This window comes from Trachypithecus francoisi, unplaced genomic scaffold (genome assembly GCF_009764315.1).
Source record: "Trachypithecus francoisi isolate TF-2019V2 unplaced genomic scaffold, Tfra_2.0 Lachesis_group1, whole genome shotgun sequence".
NCBI lineage: Eukaryota > Metazoa > Chordata > Mammalia > Primates > Cercopithecidae > Trachypithecus > Trachypithecus francoisi.
Window position 1 is genome coordinate 42,021,972 of NW_022681454.1, and position 7,534 is coordinate 42,029,505.

Sequence of the window (7,534 nt, forward strand, 5' to 3'; positions counted from 1 at the left end):
CCTGACCTTGGCTCTTTTGAATAGCAGTGCAATAAACATGAGCATGCAGATGTCTGTTTCACATACTGATTCCAATTCCTTTGATAAATAGCTACTGTTGGGATTGCTGGGTCATGTGGTAGCTGTATTTCTATTTTTTGATAAACTTCCAAACTGTTTTCTGTAATTACTACAATAATTTACATTCCCACCAACAGTGTGTAAGGGTTCTTTTTTCTCCACATCCTCACGAACACTTGTTATTTTTTGTCTTTTTGATAATAGCCATTCTTACTGGAGTTAGGTAAGGATATTATGATTTTGACTTGCAGTTCCCTGATGACTAGTGATGTTGAGTATTTTTTCATATACTTATTGGCTATTTGAATGTCTTGCTTCAAGAAATGTCTATTCAGGTTTTTTGCCTATTTTTAATTGGATTTTTTGGGGTTTTTTTGTTTTGTTTCTTTTTTTTTGCTATTGAACTCAACAGTTTGAGTTCCGTATATATTCTAGATATTAACCTCTTGTCACAAATGTTTACAAATGTTTTCTCCCATTCTGTAGGTTGTGTCTTCACTCTGTTGATTGTTTCCTTTGCTGTGCAGAAGCTTTTTAGTTTGCTTTTGTTGTCTGTACTTCTGAGGTCAGAAAAACTCCTTGCCCAGACCAATATCATGAAACATTTCCGCTGTTTTCTTCTATTAGTTCCATAGTTTCAGGTCTTACAGTTAAGTCTTTAATCCATTTCAAGTTAGTTTTTATACAGTAATCCCCTCTTTTCCAAACAGGATACATTCCAAGACTCCCAGTGGATGCTTAAACCATGGATAGTACTAAATCCTATTTATACTATACTTTTTCCCATATGTACATGCCTATACCAACATTAAATTTATAAGTGAGGCACAGTAAGAGATTAACAACCATAATAAAATCAACCAACTATGAAAATATACTGTAATAAAAGTCATGTGAATATGGATTCTTTCAAAATATCTTACTGTGCTGTATTCACCCTTCTTGAGTGCGATGATAAAGGGCCTACATGATGAGATGAAATGAAGTAAATGACGTAGGCATTGTGCTGTAGTGTTAGGCTACTACTGACCCTCTGAAGATAGGTCAGAAGGAAGATCATCTGCTTCACTGATCCTGGATCATTGAACCACGATGTTGACGACAAATAGGCGGGTAGCATATACAGTACAGATACACTGGACAAAGGGATGATTCATGTTGCTGACAGATGGCATGAGATTTCATCACACTACTCAGATGAGTGAGCAATTAAATCAAAACCACAATGAGATACCATCTCACCCCAGTTAGAATGGCGATCATTAAAAAGTCAGAAAACAACAGATGCTGGAGAAAATGCTTTTACACTTGATGGGAGTGTAAATTAGTTCAACCATTGTGGAAGACAGTGTGGCGATTCCTCAAGGATCTAGAACCAGAAATACCATTTGACCCAGCGATCCCATTACTAAGTATATACCCAAAGGATTATAAATCATTCTACTATAAAGACGCATGCCCACGTATGTTTACTGCAGCACTATTTGCAATAGCAAAGACTTGGAACCAACCCAAATGCCCATCGATGATAGACTGGATAAAGAAAATGTGGCACATATACACCATGGAATACTATGCAGCCATAAAAAAGAATGATTTCACGTCCTTTGCAGGGACATAGATGAAGCTGGAAAGGATCATTCTCAGCAAACTAACACAGGAACAGAAAAGCAAACACCGCATGTTCTCACTAATAAGTGGGAGTTGAACAATGAGAACACATGGACACAGGGAGGGGAACATCACACACCGGGCCTCTCAGGGGGTGGGGGATAAGTGGAGGCATAGCATTAGGATAAATACCTAATGCATGTGGGGCTTAAAACCTAGATGACAGGTTGATGGGTACAGCAAACCACCATGGCACATGTATACCTATGTAACAAACCTGCACATTCTGCACATGTATCCTAGAACTTAAAGTATAATAAAAAAAAGAAGGGTGTGCAATTTAAAACTTATGAATTACTTATTTCTGAAATTTTCCATGTAATATTTTCAGACTGTGGTTGACCGTGAGTAACTGACACCTCAGAAAGGAAAACTGGAGGCTGGGTATGGTGGCTCCTGCCTGTAGTCCTAGCACTTTGGGAGGCCAAAGCGGGTGGATCACGAGGTCAGGAGTTCAAGACCAGCCTGGCCAACACGGTAAAATCCCGTCTTTACTAAAAATACAAAAATTAGCTGGGCGTGATGGTGGCACCTGTAACTTGGGACGCTGAGGCAGATAATTGCTGGAACCCGAGAGGCGGAGGTTGCAGTGAGCCGATATCACGCCACTGCATTCCAGCCTGGGCGACAGAGTGAGACTCTGTCTCAAAAACAAACAAACAAACAAACAAAAACAAGAAAGACAGAAAGGAAAACTGGGATGGGGGGACTATGTTATATGGTGAGAGATAGGGGTCTAGTTTCATCCTTCTGCATGTGGGTGTCTAATTTTCCCAGCACCACTTATTGAAAAAACTATCCTTTCCCCAAGGTGTGTTCTTGGTACCTTTGTTGCAAGTCAGTTGGCTGTAGATGTGTGGATTTATTTCTGGACTTTTTTTTAATGCAAGTACCGTGCTGTTTTGGCTACTATAGTAGCTTTATAATATATTTTGAAGTAAGAACATGAAGTAAGAACATTATCTTGAAAACGTTCATAGAATGGTTAGGGCTTCTCCTACAAAATGTACTGATAAGTCACAAACACAAAATAAATTTTATTACAGTGTTCCTTATTTTTAACCCAAAATAATAATAGCCAGTTTACCAATCTACCATATTCATCAGTTGTTAGTCCAACTAGTCTTGACTGCCTCCAAAAAATCAAATTTATCTTCAAAAGATAAAGATATCCATTATTCCATCAAGCCTATCTTAAAAATTGGTCCCACATACCTCAGGTAACTCCCAAGCAGTATTTTAAATATATCCTAAAGATGATGATGTTGTTAGAAAAAGATGATAGCCTCATAAGAGATTATTTTTAAAGGAATACTCAGTTGCTCTTCCATGTTTGTTAAAAATACTACTGATGTTATTTTATGATCATACTTTGGATACAATTACAGATTTACCCAAAAAATAAAGTAGGTAAGAATGTATTCCTTTACAAGATAATTCATAGTGATCTTTCTTTAAAAAGTTGCCTCTGTTTTACAACCACAATAACTATCCCTACATCTTTAGAGATGCATCTATTGTAAAAGGTGAGCTTTTCTTGAGCCAGCAAGCTGGATATCCACACATTTGAAAATAAACTTAGTTCTTAACAGTCAGTGAGTTTGTCAGAAACATAGGATCTCAGACTCCACTCCATACCTATTGAATCAGAAAATCTGCGTTAACAAGATTTGCAGGTGATTTAAAAGCAGGTTAAAATTTGAGGAGCAGAGCTCTTGCTAACCTTACGAAGAGACACAATTTATAACAACAATGAAACAACTATTGAAGATGAGAAATTTTTTTTCTGATAGAATACAAGATGACCTTAACAAAGCCATATAAATATAAATTTGCTCAAGAATGTAAATGAAGATATAAACATAATAAGGACAGATGTGACACTCTCTCATACACTGGATGGAATTAATAGCAGATTAGGCATAGCAAAAGACACGATCAGTGAACTTGAAGCAATACACAAATATTTTGGATATTTTATCCAAAATAAAGCAAAGACAGAAAAGAAATAAACAGAGTCCATGTGATCTATGGGAAAATATCCATCAGTCTAATATATGTGTGTACTAGTTTGCTATGGCTACTGTAAAAAATGACGACAAACCTGGCCCCTTAAAATAACACAAAATTATTTTATACTTCTACCTATTTCCTTGTCTTCTCCAGCTTTTAGAGACTCCAGTATTCTGTGGCTTATGACTTCCTTCCTCCATCTTCAAAAACAGCATGGGATCCTCACATTGCATCACTCAAACCTACTCTTTTTAAGACCCTTGTGATTACTTTGGGCCCTCCCAGATGATCCAAGATAATCTTCCTGTAAGATCCTTTCTGCCCTGTAATCTAATGTACTCACAAATTCTGGGGATTAACATGTGTGGACATCTTGGTGAGTCATTATTCTGCCTTCCACAACATGTAATTCGAGTGCCAGAAAAAGAGGAGGAAGAAGGAAGACAGAAATTATATTTGAAGAAATAGTGACTGAAAATTTTTCCAAATATGATGAAAAATATAAACTCACAGATCCAAGAGTTCAACAAACCCCAATAAAAAATTTAGATAAAACCACACCAAGGCAGATCATAATCAAACTTGATAAACAGTGATAAAGAGAGATTCTTAAAAGTAGCCAGAGGAAGAAAGGACACATGGGTACAGAGATACTTAGACATGAAATACTTAGATTAAAAATATAGGAAACTTCACATCAGCAACTATGCAAGCCAGAAGAAAATGGAATGAATGGCACCTTTAAAATGTTGAATGAGGTCAGGTGCGGTGGCTCACACCTGTAATCCCAGCACTTTGGGAGGCCGAGGCAGGTGGATCACGAGGTTAGGAGCTTGAGACCAGCCTGGCTAAATATAGTGAAACTCTGTCTCTACTAAAAATATAAAAATTAGCTGGGTGTGGTGGTGTGTGTCTGTAATCCCAGCTACTTGGGAGGCTGAGGCAGAAGAATCGCTTGAACCCAGGAGGCGGATGTTGCAGTGAGCCAAGATCGTGCCACTGTGCTCCAGCCTGGGCAACAGAGTGAGACTCCATTAAAAAAAAAAAATGTTGAATGAGAAAAATTCTCAACTTAGAATTTATGCTCAGTGAAAATAACTTACAAAAATGAAGGTAAAATAAAAAAACTTTCAGACACACAAAGCTGCAAGAATTCATCACCAACAGACCTATACACAAGAAATGTTAAAGTACTTTCAAAAAATATACTACAAGAAATGTAACTCCGTCAGGCAGAAGGAAAATGAAGCCAGATGGAAATATGCATTAACACAAAGGAATTATAAGACCAACATATGTGATTAAATATGAGATATTTTCTTATTTTTAAAATTACTTTAATAGATAGTTAACTGCTTAATGCAAAAATCCTGATACATTAGATTGTGTGGTATATATCAAATGTAAAATAAAATCACTAGCAGAGAAGAAACATGTACTAGCAGTCCTAGCAGAAGAAGAAACAGCAGAGTCCTAGCAGAAGAAAAAACAGTATACTATTAGGAGGTGCTTATGACAGTAAGGTGGTATGACATTACTTGAAGGCAGACTATGATAAGTTGAAGATATGTATTCTAATCTGTAAAGCAATCAGTAAAAAAAAAAAAAAAAAAAGGTATGCCTCATAAATCTACAAAAAACATAAAATGGAATCATTAAAAGTATACAATCCAAAATAAGGCAGAAAAGAGGGAAAAAAGGAAACTAAGAAGAGATGGAACTAACAGAAAGCCAATAGCAATATGGTAGATTTAAACTGAACTGTATCAATAGTCACATTAAATGTAAATTGTTTATACACTTCAACTAAAAGGCAGAGATTGTCAGATTAGATTTAAAAATGCAAGACCCAATTATATGATGCCTGTGAAATTCATTGTAATTATAAAGATACACATAAGAGTAACAGGATGGAATAAATTATACCAGACCAACACCAATCAAAAGAGAGCTGGGACCAGGCACAGTGGCTAATGCCTGTAATCCCAGCACTTTGGGAAGCCAAGGTGGGCAGATCATTCGAGGTCAGGCGTTCGAGACCAGCCTGGCCAACATGGTGAAACCCTGTCTCTACTAAAAGTACAAAAATTAGCCAGGCATGGTGGTGGGTGTCTGTAATCCCAGCTACTCAGCAGGCTGAGGCAGGAAAATCACTTGAACCCGGGACGTGGAGACCGCAGTGAGCCAAGATCATACACCACTGCACTCGAGCCTAGGCGTCAGAGCAAGATTCCATCCCTCCCCCCTCCAAAAAAAGGGAGCTTAATTCCTCAAGAGGTTATAATAAACCTAAGTCTTTATCGTCTATTTAAAAACAGAGCTTCAAAATACATGAAGCAAAGACAGACAGAACTGAAAGGAGAAAAAGATAAACCCACACAATACTCCTTCACAATAATCAATAGAATAGAAAAATCAGTAAGTATAGAGAAGATGTGAACAACAAGATGTGATCAAACAGCGTGACCTTTTTGACAATTATAGTACCTTCCACCCAAAAATATCAAAACACATACTCTTTTGAAGGGCCCTTAGAATATTTACTAATAAAGACCATCTGCTTGGCCATAAAACAAGTCTCATAAAGTCAACATAATTTTAAGTCTTACCAAACATGTTATTTAACCACAATGGAATTTAATTAAAAACTTATAGCATGGAAATTTAGAAGATATAACTACAATAGCATGAAGGACAGGAGGGAGGAAATTTACATGCATTGTTGTTAGATTCTTACACTATTCATAGATTGGTATGACTTTATTTCAAGGTAGACTGCAGTAAGTTAAAGATGTATATTGTAAATCATAGAGCAACCACTAAAACACACATACGCACACACAAAGATATAGCTAATAAGCCAACAGTGAAGATAAAAAGGAATAATCGTAAATACTGAATTAATCCAAACCAAGGAAATAAATAAGGAAGAAAGAGACAAAAAGCAAATAAGATGTTAGTTTCAGTTCTTATGTTAATCTAGAAATAATTTTTACAGATAAGGAAATTGAGACTGACAGTGCTTTAAAATAACTTTCCCAAGATGACACACCCAGGAGGTACTGGGGCTGGAAGTTGAATTCAGGTTTCATATTCCATATGTCTTCCAAGTCTATGAACTTTATTTAAGGCCAAGGTAATGTACTCTGTGTGTGTGTGTGTGTGTGTGGGAGTGCGTGCGCGTGTGCAAGCTAAACATGTCTTTATCAACTGTGCATATGATTCACACTTAAATTTCTATGTGCAGGTGTAACTAAAATATATTCTCACTTTTCAAATTACATTGAAGCTACATTTTTTAAGTGTTTTCCCATCTCTCTTCACTCTCCTTCACAGGCCAGGATATGCCTAATTCTCTACAAATGAGGGAGAAGAATGAGATGGTGTTAGCAACAGAAAGTCTGCTGTACAGCAATGTCTTCCCACCACAGCGACAGCCTGTCAATTTCCACAAACCTCTTCAAACCTTAACTTCTTGCTTGTGCTTATAATCTTTGTACACACACATATATAGGCAAAGTACACTTTGAAAATGTAAAAAAATATTTTGGAGCCCCATGCAAATATGCCAAGTATTGTGCCAGGCAAAAGATACACGAAAGTAAAGAATTATGTCCCCTAATATTGTACCACTTAAAATCTCATAGGGGATACAGACTTGATATAAAGAATCATACAAATATATAATTACATTGTCATATAAGTGCTATGAATAAAACAATACCATGACATAACAGGATAACCTATTGGAACAATTTGAAGATAAATACAAACCTCCCCTGCCCCCATA